The sequence below is a fragment of the Elephantulus edwardii genome, unplaced genomic scaffold (assembly GCF_000299155.1).
Source record: "Elephantulus edwardii isolate Elephantulus edwardi_28Jun2011 unplaced genomic scaffold, EleEdw1.0 scaffold00007, whole genome shotgun sequence".
Classification (NCBI taxonomy): Eukaryota; Metazoa; Chordata; class Mammalia; order Macroscelidea; family Macroscelididae; genus Elephantulus; species Elephantulus edwardii.
Genome location: NW_006399757.1, coordinates 38183728 through 38197430, shown reverse-complemented (window position 1 = coordinate 38197430; position 13703 = coordinate 38183728).

Sequence of the window (13703 nt, the reverse complement as noted above, 5' to 3'; positions counted from 1 at the left end):
GAAAACTGTTAGCAATCTCAATCTCTTGACCATTCATAATGATGCTACCAATTGGTCCCGTGGTGAGAATCTTTATTTTCTTGCTGTTGGGCTTCAATTCAGATTGAAGGCTGCAGTCTTTGACCTTCTGCAAACAAGCACTTCAGGTCCTCCTCAGTTTCAGCGAGCAGGGTTGTATCATCTGCATAACGCAGGCTGTTGATGAATCTAGCAGCTCTGAGCTCTGCCCTTTCCTGATTCTGATACACCAACCCCCACTGCCCCAGTCACTGTATCAATCCATCTCATCCAGAGTTTTCCTCTCTTACGCTGGGTCCTTCCACCCTTCTGAGCATGATGTCCTTCTCCAAGAACCAGTCTCTCCTGGCTACATGCCCAAAGTATGTGAGATGGCGCTTCAAAATCCTAGCCTCCAAAGAGAAACTTGGTTTCACCCTCTCCAAGACAGATCTATTTGCTTTTGTGGTAGTCCTGGCATGTATGTTCAAGACTCTTCTCCAGCACCATAATTAGAAGGCATTGATTCTTCTTCTGTCATCCTTAGTCACTCTCCAGCTTTGTGATTCATAGCAAGTAATTTTAAAGACCATGCCCTGGATTAGGAGCACCTTAGTCTCTAGACTGACATAGTTGCTTTTCAGTACTCTGGAGAGTTCCATGACAGCAGATTTTTCCAGTGCAATTCGTCTTTTGACTTCCTGACTGCTGATGTTAATTAAGAGTGTTGATTGTGGAGCTGAGTAAGTAGTAATTGTTAACAAACTCAAGCTCTTCTCCATCTATTATAGTGCTGCCAATTGACCCAGTGGTGAAAATCTTTGTCTTCTTGATGTTGAACTTCAATCCATCTTGCAGACTACAGTCCTTGACCTTCTTTCTGCATAACATAGATTGCTGAGTTGTCTTCCTCCAATCCTGATGCCACATTCTTCCTCATAAAGCCCTGCTTTATTAGTGATATTGTTTGATAATTTTGACATTATGTTGGATTACTTTTTTTTTTAATGTGCACAAGTATAGGTTTTTTTTCCTAGTTGGTTGCCCAGGGAACTGCTTTCCAAATTTCTTGGTATAGACAACTGAGGACATGTAAGATAGCATCTGTTTGCTGGAACACCTCAATAGATATTCTGACAATTCCTGGAGACTTATTTATTTGAAATAAATTATCTTCTTTAATAAAATTTTATTAATAAGAATCTATCATTAAATAAATTTAATAAATCAACCAATTATTTTTAGTAAAGTGATTTTGTGTCCTCCCCTCTTTGAATGCTTCCTCATTCCATAATTTTACCCATGGGATCCTTAGGTACTACAATGCGAGGCCTGACTTTTTTTTTCTTCTTCAGTTCTTACAGCTTAGAAATGCTGAGTATGTTCTTCTCCCCTTTTCTTTTTCTAATTCTAGGTCTCTGCACCTATCATCATTACATTATGTTTTGTCTTCTCAAGCTGTCCTTTGGCATCTTCTATTTAAAGAGTTAAACATTTCTTCCTTTCACTTTAGCTTCTCTAAGTTCAAGCAGCCATCTAAATAACAACCATTCATCTCTATCTGCCTAGAACAACTCAGGAAGAAGGTGAGTCAGGCAAAAGAGGACGTAATGGATTATAGAGTTAATATGAACTCTCCCATGAACAACTGCCTCCTTTGCCATGAGATCAGAACTGTCTGATGCCAGGCTATCATTATTTTGATCAAAGAAAAATCCTGATAAAGAGGGAGAAAATGCAGAAGCAGAATCTCAAACTTGCACTAAATCCAGTCTTCCTGGATGGATGAATCTCTCAGACTATTACCTTGGGATAATCTTTAAACCTTAAACCAAAAATATCTCCTGAAGTGTTCTCTTTTTTCCCGTTTGGATTTGGACCCAGGCATATTTTTAAATTTTTCTTTTTTCTTCCCACTAGCCATCCCCTACCCCATCATTCTATAGTGAATTAATAGAGATGAAAATACTAGGGAGGAATATTCTTTTTATATATGTGTATGTTTTTGTTGTTATGTGCTGTCAAGTTGCTTGCAACTCACAGCAACCCTCCATGTACAGGAGCCCTAAACCCTGCTCTATCCTGGGCCAACTTTATTGTCTCTGACACACCTACCCCACTGCCCCAGTGGCTGAATCAATTCATCTTGAGGGTCTTCCTCTTCTGTGCAGTCCCTCTACCATCCCAAGCATGATGTACCTTTCCAAGGACCAGTCACTCCTTGTAACATGTCCAAAGTATGTCAGACAAAGCTTCAGAATCCTTGCCTCCAAGGAGCATCCTGGTTTCACCTTCTCTAGGACGAATGAACCTGCTTGTTCTCCTAGCAGTCCATGGTATATTCAACACTCTTCTCTAGCATGAAAACTCAAAGGCATAAATTATTTTTCTATCATCCCCAGTTATTGTCTAGCTCTCTGACGCATAGCAAGCAACTGTGAAGACTATGGCTTGGATCAGGCACACCTTAGTCTCCAGATTGATATTATTACTCTCAGTACTCTGGAGAGGTTCCTGACAGCTGACTTTCCCAATGCAATTTGTCTATTAATTTCCTGGCTGCTGGTGCCAACAGTGTTGATTGTGGAGCCAAGCAAACAAAAACTGTTAACAATCTCAATCTCTTCACCATTCATAATGATGCTGCCAATTTGCCCAGTGAGTATCTATTTTTTCTTTATGTTGAGCTTCAACTCATACTGAATATAACCAATCTATTTATCTATCATCTATTTTTTTATGTTCTTTACAAAATTTTTTGTTTACTCCTCCTTAAAAACATTTGAATAAGTGAATTTAAAATTAGTAATTAGTTTAAATAGTAAAGAATATTTACCTTAAGCTTTGCGTTATTTTAAAGTCTATGTATAAATTGATGTTGTCTTTCTACAGAGATGATGCCAAAAGCAAAGAAGGAAGCCCTTGCCCCTCCCAAAACGGAATCCAAAGCAAAGGTATTAAAAAGGCCACCAAGGGTGAAACCACTGTGGAAGGCGGTATGGCGCTTTCTCAAAAAGTTGCAAATAGAGATACCATTTGACCCAGCAATTCCACTACTGGGAACATATCCCAAAGAGACCATAACTGACATCCAAGCAGATATATGCACACCCATGTTTATCGCAGCTCTGTTCACAATAGCAAGGAGTTGGAAACAACCCAGGTGCCCATCAGCAAACGAATGGATAGAGAAGCTGTGGTATATTCACACAATGGAATACTATGTTGTATTGAAAAACAAGGAACTCATGCAGTATTATTCAAAAGGGGTGAGCCTGGAGGACATTATGCTGAGTGAGATATCTCAGTCGCAAAAGTACAAACATTGCATGGTGCCACTGCTGTAAAATGGGACTGATAGCAGGGTGGGGGTAAGACTGAGAAAAACTGGCTAAATTGTGTATACTGCACCGAAACAGATGAGGGAGTGAATAATTTAAAAGCGATGTATGATAGGGTATTAAGGTTATCACAAGAGTCCACAATTAAGGTTGCATAGTGGAATGTACTTGGGGCGGTGGGAGGGGTGTGGGGGGATTGTGTACCAGGGAGGGAGTCTTTCTTTTGCTTTTGAAGGAGAGGAGCGAACTGGGGGGTGGTGGGAGAGGGCTGGGCGGGTAGAGAAGTGCAGCAATGAATGAATGGAAATCCAAATTCTCTGTAAATGTTCATTAAAATTATTTAAAAAATTTAAAAAAAGTCCAAGAAGGCTGTCCTGAAGGGCATCCACAGCCACACACACAAAAAGATCTGTACGTCACCCAACTTCCAGAGGCCTAAGATGCTGAGACTCTGAAGACAGCCCAAATAACCCTGGAAGAGGGCTCCTAGGAATAACAAGCTTGCCCACTATGCTATCAAATTTCCCCTGACCACTGAGTCCACCATGAAGAAGATAAACATAACAACACACTTGTGTTCACTGTAGCTATTAAGGCCAAAAAACACCAAATCAAACAAGTTGTAAAGCAGCTCTATGACACTGACACCTCGATTACGCCTAATGGAGAGAAGGTGGCCTCTTTTCGACTTGCTCTTGACTATGATGTTTCGGATGTTGTCAACAAAACTGGGGTAATCTAAACTGAGCCCAGCGGGCTAATTCTAAGTACAAATTTTCCTCACAAAAAAAAAAAAAAAAAAGAAGAAGAATTGATGCCTTTCAACTGTGGTACTGGAGAAGAGTACTGAATACCCCATAGATTGCAAGAAAAACAAACATATGTCTTAGAAAAGGTGCAGCCAGAGTGCTCCTTGGAGGCAAAGATAGTAAAGCTTCATCTCATCTACTTTGGGGATGTTGCAAGGAGAGGCTATAACAAAGAGAGGGACATATGTTTGGAAAGGTGGAGAGACAGAAGAGGAAGCAGACTCTCAACAAAATGGACATATACAGTGATTGCAGCAGCAATGGGATTGAATGTGTCAAGAGATTGTGAGGAAGGCCCAGGATAGGACAGGGTGCAGATCTATTGTTCACAGGGTTGGTATGGACACACTTGACTCGATGGCTCCTAACAACAATATATGAGATCAAGGGAACTCAGATGGTCTGTTGGGTAAGGAGTGGTGCTGTCAACCCAAAGGGCAGAAGTTTGAATACACTAGCTGCTCTATGGAAGAAAAAGTTATTCCCTCCTGTGCAATTTGCAGTCTCTGAAAATCCACTGGAGGGTCAACTTGATAACAATGAGTTATCAACTTGGTAACAACGAGTTATATGAGCTCAAAATAGCCACTTGAAAGATTAAATAGGAAATCTGGGGAACAGTAAGTTTATATTAACAGAGGACAAATACTCCAGAGTATGAAAATAGTTGCACCACACAAAGAATGTAACTAGTATTATTAAATTGTACATTCAGTACAATTGTACATTCAGTACACACACCTAGTGTGTGTCTGCTATGTACATTTGAAACAGTAAGTTCTTTTGGAAACTTTAACATGTAAAAGGACTCTATAAAATGGCTTTTTTTCAGGTTTTAAAACTTCTAATTTGAGTGAAAGTTTACAAAGTAAACTGTTTTTCCCTTCAAGTATTCATACACATTTTGTTTTATGACAGATTATAATCCCCACCGTGTATGTATCTTTCTTCTTCTTCTTCCTTCCTCCATGTGATTCTTATTTCCTTTAACCCCTCTATCCTACCCTTTCATGCCTGCTGAGGCTTACTGAGCAAACACTGCCCTTCTGATTTCATGTAGTTGACTGCCCTAAGGAATAAACACCTCTGTGGTATTACTCTTCTACTGTTTGGGGGAATTGAATCACAAGGGTGAGTTTTATTTCAGGTTTGAAAGGTGATCTAAACATTATAATCTCAGGAATTATATCAGTCTCCAAAAAAATTACAGCTCTTTGACTACTAATATATCTTAAAGGCTAACCTCTATGTTAGTGAGACAAGATTAGAGACTTAGACTTGTAAAGATGTGACCAGCCTTATCTGATTAGGGAAAGTTTCCTTAATGCAGGTGTGACTTGCATTGAATACGTTTGGACTAGAGCTTTTTGTCTGCTCTTACATCTGGCTATATGGCTTGTTTTCCAGACTTGAACCAGTGGCCATCCTTAATTGCTGACTTTGAACTTGCCAGTGTCCAGAGCAAGCATTCTGCAACCCTACTTTCCAATAACCATCCTTGGATTCATCAGTCCCTGAAGCCAGTAGCTTCCAAAGTCAGCAGCCAAAAATCTCAGCTGCCTACAACTCAGACCTCATTAGTCTTCCCATCTTGAGGTCCGACCTGCAGATCTGGGACTTGCCAGCCTCTACAAAACAAGTGAGTCATACTTGGAAAGAAATCTCTCTCTCTCCCAATTTTATTATTTTTGCTTCTTTTTCCATACTAAGAACCCATCCTAAAACAAATACCATGCAGCAAGCAGAATAATAAATTATATATACACTGAGTAATGCAGATACTAAGAATACAGTGACAAGTGAAAAAAATAATACAGTACCATTTACATACATGAAAAAGACATATACACAATATAGTAAAACATTTCACAAGAATATAGTTAAGTTAAAAAGTCTATATTAAATGAGGACGTTGTTGCGGTCTTGTGGGTTGGGGGCTGTGCTGTGCTACAATGTCAAGGTACATGGTTCAAATCCACCAGCAGCTCTGTAGGAGAAAGATGGGCAATTTCCTCCAGTGCAATTTACAGCCTCTGGACTGCTGGGTCAGTAAGTTGAATTGTGGCTATTAAATGACTTCAATGTCTTGATTTGAATGAAAGGAGAAACAAATTGTTACAGGAGGATAAAATAGAATATACAGGAAAATGAAAAGCAGCAACATAGGTTACTTTCTTGGCTCAATGATGATAATGTGATGGAGGAATGGAAGAAGGAAAAAGAAAGGAGAAAATAACAACAAATGTTTGGCATTTTCTTTTTTCTTATTGTGTACCATTGAATCCAATTCAACTGGCACAGGAGGAGATTGCCCCTCCTTCTCCAGACGAGCATCTGGTGGATTTGAATTGCCCACTTTTAGGATTGCAACACAGCTTTTTGCCACTAGGCCACAAGAGATCCCTAAAACTGATCCATTTTATCTTTGACCTTGTTGTTGTTGTGTACTGTACAGGCAGAACCGACCCATAGCTGATCCTCCAATTGGTTTCCAGAGGCAGTTAATCACATAGGAGGGGATTGTCTACCTTTCTCCCACAGAGCAGCTGGTGGCCACCAATTAACTTCTATTTCCTTTTAATCTCAGCTCAATCATCAGTTTTTAGAAACTTTCCTTCCTGACTAGACTACTTCCCTCTGTGATAATAGTCCATGACTCCTTTGGGATATAATGGCAGCTAAAAGTTGTACATTTACATCTATTTATGTGGCTCTTGGGTTAATGTCTATTACCCATGAGTAGACCATAAACTCGGTAAACACTGGAAGGGTATCTTTCGGTTTTTCTCAATACTCATACAGTGGCCAGAGTACAGAGTAAGTGGTCAAATGATATTTACAGAATAAATTAATGAATTAAAAGATAAATATATACTGGATACACTGAGATTAAAAGTGGGAGGACAGTGCAAATAGCTTTACAGAAGGTCTTGGAAAATATTAGCCACAAAGAAGGGAGCATATTTCTCAAGTTTATGTGTGACCTAGGCTTTGTCTACAGGATCACACTCACAACTCTCCCCCACAGTTGCTATTGAGTCAATTCTGAGTCATAAAAACCCTGTCACATCAGAGTAGGTTTGTTATCCGTGAAATTAAGATTTTGAAAAACTGATTTTTCTTTTTTTTTTGGCTTGATTAATTTTTTTTAATTTTATTAAATTTTATTAGTTTTAATGAACATTTACAGGGATTTTGGGTTTTCATTCCTTCATTGCTGCACCATTCTCTCTACCCTCCTCCCCAGTTTGTTCTTCTTCCCCGCCATCCGAATGTCTGTTTTAATTGTCCAATTGTCACAGTGCTTGTCAAAGTCAGTTCTGATTAATCTCCTTTGTCGGTGTGTCCTTTGCCATTCCCTATCACTCCTCCCTGAGAGAGACTTCACCCTGATTCATAAGGAAAAGGGGATGGTGTATTCTCTTAGCTACTTCCTGCTGAAAAGGGACGCTGTGGGTTTCAGGGTGAAGATCTTCTCTCACTACTCTAAAGGGCCCCTTTGGCAGTAGGAAACACATAGACTATTATGGAGATTGATTTTGGAATTTAGATGCACTGTTATTAATTGTGCTTAGCCGTACATGTTCATATCCCTGAAGATGTATCATGGGGGGTTGCAACCTAAAAGACACAAATTTAACTAACAAGTTATAAGTACATGAGTCAAAAATTATGGAAAAGTAAAAGAAAAGATTCTTTCATTAAAACTGATTTTTCTAAAGCAGATTGCCAGGCCTTTCTTCCTAGGCACCTCTGGGCAGGCACAAACCTTCAACTTTTTGGTTAACAGCCAAACATGTTAAATATTCGCACTAACTGGTGATTATTATTCCCATTTTTTTAAAATGAGTAGAGATCAAGCCTTTCTGACCTCAAAGTTCTTAATTTTCCTTCCTGTACCATCTAGAATGTGAAAGTTGACAGAAGTGGGGAAATGGAGAAGAATGTCACTAGGAATAACAAAGAAGGAAGAGAGCAAAAAGTGAGAGACAAACCAAAGCTTTAGTAGTTTGCAGAGGGACAGCAGCTAAGCAGAAAGGGAAATTCTTCCAGACAGCACTTTTGACCTGAAGCCAAAAAGTGCTCTGCGGGGAAGAGTTCACCTTTGGGATGCAGAATAAGAATAAGCTGAACTAATAATCACAAAATGTAATCTTGAGATCTAAAACTCTAGATGCATAAATCTCACATTCAAGTGCCTTTAGGGACCAATAAGGCTGACAGATGTTAGGTAACAAAAAGTAATGGAGCCCATGGGGAACTATCATAGGTATGCTTTACCTAAAATCTTTAAAAAATCCATATAAATATATATAAACAAATAGTTTTAGTGGAACAAAACAATTCTGCTGGTAGGGTTTGGCCCATAGACTCCCAGTATGCAATCAAATGACTCTCTCTAGTCTAAAGAAAAGAACTGAGTATGTCAACAAAACACCTGGAGGAAGCAAAATTTAAATCTGCAACAGCTCAATGAGGTAACACGGATCTGTTCTTAGAATCCATCTCAATTTCCCAGGTGAATTTAATTCCATAAAGTATTAAATATTGATTTTCCAATGTACACAGTGCTGAGCTAAGGCGGGGGTTATAAAACAGATTACACCACTATCTTTGTACTTTGGCAGACACTCCTCATTTGTGGTCTCGGTTAGTTTTATGAATAAGCAGCCGCACTGGACACAAAATTCTCTTTTTCCTCTGCTCAACAGAAAATCAGTCCCTCATGCTGTTTATAATTTGAATCTCTGGGCTGGGGGAGGGAGAGGGGAAAAAAATGTGCAACAATAAATGAATAACAATTTTTTTTAAAAATTGAATCTCATTTCATGTTTCTATAATTTTAAACTTATTATAACCATGTAATGTCTTGCATTCTGAAATTACCTCTTACCCATCTGCACAAAAACTTCTGTTTCTTTTGTCCTAGGTTAAAGGGAAATGATTTGTGTTTAAATGTTCCGTATTGGTGTGAGGACCCATACAGTTGGGAGTAATATCTCTAATTATTACCCTGACATTCTCTTTAAATCATAAACCAAAATGATTCCCTGATGTCATCTTTTGACAAAATAGCAGGTTACTTCAAAAGATCAAGATTCATCACCTGTCAGGGCAGCATTCTTTTAAAAATTATCTGAGACTAAATAGACAAGCTACTCTGAAGCACAGATGAGACTGAGGAAAGGTGAGATGAAGTTGATGGGAATGGAAGTAATGAGAATTGACACGATAGTGTATGGGAACCTATTCTGCAGTGTAAACATTCAAACAAGATACAACAAAATAAATTTAGACAAGGTTTTGGGGTTTTCTCTTATTTTATCCTAGACAACATGCTCTGAGGAAAGCCAGTACTATATAATGAGGACACTTTAAGTTGATCTATAGAGAGGTCCACAGTGAGAAACAAGCTTGCTGCCAACAGCCAGCTAGGAATTGCAGACTCTTGCCAACAGTAATGGGAATGAATTCTCTTGAAAATGAATCTGGCTTAGTTAAGTCTGCAGATGACTGAAATCCTGGTCAATAGCTAGCCTTCAACTTCCAGAACCAGAAAGATCCTCAAAGCCATTCTTGAAATCCAGAATCCCAGAAACAACATTAAATAATCAATGTTTATTACTGTTTTTAGCTGCTAAATTTGGCAGGAGGGGTTGTAATTTGCTATATAGGAAATAGATACGTACTCATCCTATTGAAACTACCTGCCACACTACATTAGGTGTTAAGTCCACCACATTTAGGAATTGTTTCTTTGGCTTAACCTCCTTCCTCCCTTTTCCACTTTTTTTGTCATCTCCAGAAACCAATTCAAGCAGGATTCAGAATGTAGGAGTCATATCATTACAGATGTCAGACAGATCTTGGCTCAAAACAGAGAACACCAGAAAGAGGTTTACTTGTGTTTTATTGACTGCAAAAGTATTCAATTGTGTGGTTTGTAATAAATTATGGATAACTTTGGGAAGAATGGGAATTCTAGAACACTTGATTATGCTCAGACTTTAATACATGCAACAGCATAAAACTAGAGAAGGGGGCAATCAGGAGAACAAATGCCACCCAGGCAGGTCTTTCGAGTGAATGTAGACTAGTTTACAGGCAGAAGTATTCCCAAACTTTTAATCAGAATGAGGACTTGAGCTTTGGCCATGAGTAGAGGAGCAAAGAATTGAATTGACAGGGGGTGGCATTGTGGAAGATGTAAGGGTCCTAGACACGCTACTTTGGATGTTGGCTTCATTCTACAATCTTCTTCCTCCTCAGCTGTATTTCCCAGCAGTTTTTGAAGGGAGGACTAGAAACAATAAGCCCTTGTTTTACAGAACACGGTTTCACAGTGATCTCCTAGCAGAGTCTGGTACAGAGTGGAGGGTGAGGAATTATTGCTGCCCAGAAGGGGCTCCCAGAAACTGTGCATGACTTTCTGTGTGAGACCTACTTCCCCTTTCCTAGTGTTTTTGAAAGGTGATGAATAATTAAAGTATGGTTCTGAACAGCGCATGCAAGGAAATGAAGAAAAAAATGTCATGTCTTGGAAGTTAAACTGATCAGCAAAAAAAAAAAAAATCTTAAGTAGAGAAAACTATATATCACAACCCTGGCAAAACAGCACTTAATTTTTCCCTGAGTTATAACATTGCAGATCAGGAAATGAGTATAAAACATTTTGTTTCTTTTTGCTGAGAAAACCACTTCCATTGGTAAGATGGACATCTGGTTGAACTTCCTTCCCACTAAGTATAAACTCATATTTTGCTCTGCTACAATATGAACTCTTGGAGTTACCCACTTTAAAATGGAGCTAGTATTTTCCACTATTAATGTGAGGAAAAAAAATGATTTATTTTAAAGGAATTTGAACAATTGTTCAATAGATGGTAGATGTTTTAGGCGAGTGTCTTCCAACTTTGATTCTGCGTCAAGGATTTGAGTGGAAAGTGGCTCATTTTGAAATCTAGTCAAAAGAGGATGGGGAAGTGAGACTGAGGGAGGACACTAATACAGATGTTGTGATGAGTCAGTAATCTCTGCAGATGGAACTCAATCCTTCTGTGGAACTCTGAAGACAGTGGGGAAGTGGCCTCTGAGTTGCCTGACCTACCTCTGGAGCATCTAAGAGATCTGGAGCCCAAACTGAGATCAATAGCGGGCTGAGTGAATGGGAGATGATACAAAGCTGGAGATGACAGAATTTAGGAACCAGCTATATTGAAACTCTGTAAATGTGAGTGCAAACAATTTATTGTTCAAATTCAAGATTAATTTTCACTTGGCAATAATTTCTTTAAAATGATCCAGAGGGTTTAGTTCATTATAAACTTAAAATGAGCCAAGTATATGACACAGTTCCCCAAAAAGCTAATACAGGCTTGGGCTGTGCTAATGAAGCGGAAGGAGGAAGTAGAGACATCAGAAGAATACTGTCTTCTCACTCACCTCCCCTTCCCCTGGGTCCCCTTCCCCTTCCCCAGGATTATGGACAAGCAGGGAAGGAGGAAGACAAAACAGCAATTAAGGAGGAGAGTCAGTAAAAAAACCAAACAGTCAAGTATGGAAAAAATATTAACATATTTTGGGGGCAGGGGGAAGGGATTAGTTAGGGAGGTGAGGAAAAGAGCACTGGAGAATTAGGATAATTAATGATACAAGATTCTGATGAAATTGGGAGGAGCTGAAGAGCTGGCTTTGAACTGGATGGAGACGCCTCACCCTGAAAGAAACTAGAGGGAGGACAGGAATTACGACTGATATTCTGATAAATTTAGAAAAAAATTCAGGCACTTGGGAAGAGTTGATGCTGATGATTTCAATTTCCTTGATGAAGTAATACTCCACTGGACTTGCCAGGTTTCAGGGGAGGAAAGAGAGCAAAGTGGAAGGCTGGGAGGGAGGCAGAAAGAAAAGTCCTAGAAGAATGGGATTCTTCGTATTTAGGCGAGACCCAGAAATTGGCAAGCCTCTTCTCAGCTTCTAAAATGAAAACCCATTATGCCTCTACTGGCTTCTCCCACCTGACTTAGGACTTGCTGGGCCAGCCTCAGTACGGAGGAAGAAGTTGTGTTCTAGTATCAAAGTCTTGTTTTCTCTCATAACCTAAAGTGGAATATTTAAATTTATTTAGAAAAGTTTTCAATTGACAAGCATATTGAATAACATCAATGATGTTATATATTTTCATCTTCCTGTTAAAATGAATTAATTTGGTATGGCAGAATCTCTAAGTGGCAGCAGAATTTTACACAAAGTAAATTCTATTCATAACCTGCCATCAAGTAGACTCTGACTCATGTGACAGAGAAAAACTACATTTGATAGGGGCTCAGTGGCTGATTTTTAAGAAGTAGACTGACAAGTCTTTCTTCTTTTAAGTTGCCTCTGGGTGGATTCAAACCTCCAGCCAGTAGATAACAGCTGAGCATGCTAACTAGTTTGCACTACTCAGGGATTTTTTCATCTTAGTTAGCTGTCAGTTTTGACTCACCAACTTTGTGAAAGCAGAAGGACATGTCCCCAGGTGCCGTGTTTAGGGCTGGTTTTGGTTTGAGTCCATTGCTGCAGACACTGTGCCTGCATGCAGGCAGTCTTCCTCTTTTCACTGACACTCCACCAAACACGGTATCCTTCCCCAGGGACTGCTCCTCCTGATAACATGTCTGAAGGGACACTTTCCACAAAGTAAATAGTTGTAAAATACAGATGAGTCTCACTGATATAACTATAACGCTTTAAAAGGAAAGTTGTGAGATATCCTTGCAATAACAACTTTAAAAAATGTCCTTGCTAGTTGGAAACAACCTAAGTGCCCATCAACAAACGCAGGGGTAGAGAAGCTGTGGTATATTCACATAATGGAATACTACACTGCATTAAAAACAAGGAACTCATGCATTATTCAAAATGGGTGACCCTGGAGGACATGATGCTGAGTGAAATATCTCAGTCACAAAGGGACAAATGCTATATGGTGCCACTGTTGTAGAAAGAGGCTGACACTGGGGTGGGGGTAAAACTGAGAAAAACTGGATAAATTATGTTTACTGCACTGAAGTCTATGAGGAGAGAATAGTTTAAAAAAAGTATTATATTATAGTGTACTATGTTTATCATAAGAGTATGGAATGAGGGTTGCAGAGTGGATTATATTTGGGGTGGGGTTGGGGTTGGTGGGAGTGTGTGTGGGGGGGAATGTGTACCAATGAAGGAGTTTTCTTCTGCTTTTCAAGGAGAGGAGCTAAGGGGGGGGGGTGTCAGCGGGGAGAAAAGTGCAGCAATGAATGAATGGAATTCCAAAATCTCTGTAGATGTTCATTGAAAAAAAAAATGTCCTTGCTGAGGTTCCACACAACCAAGATTCACTGGATTTAGTTTCCTAGCTTGGAGGTTTAGAGTCTTGGTATCAAAGAACATCTTAATTGTACAACTAATTTGTAGTGTTCTCCTGTCTTTCATAAGGTTTTCAAAAGCCTGTTGTTTCAGAAGTGCATGGTCAATACTTCTTCCTACTCTGTCTTAATGTAGGAGCTCTGTTATAGTAAAACGAATGACAACT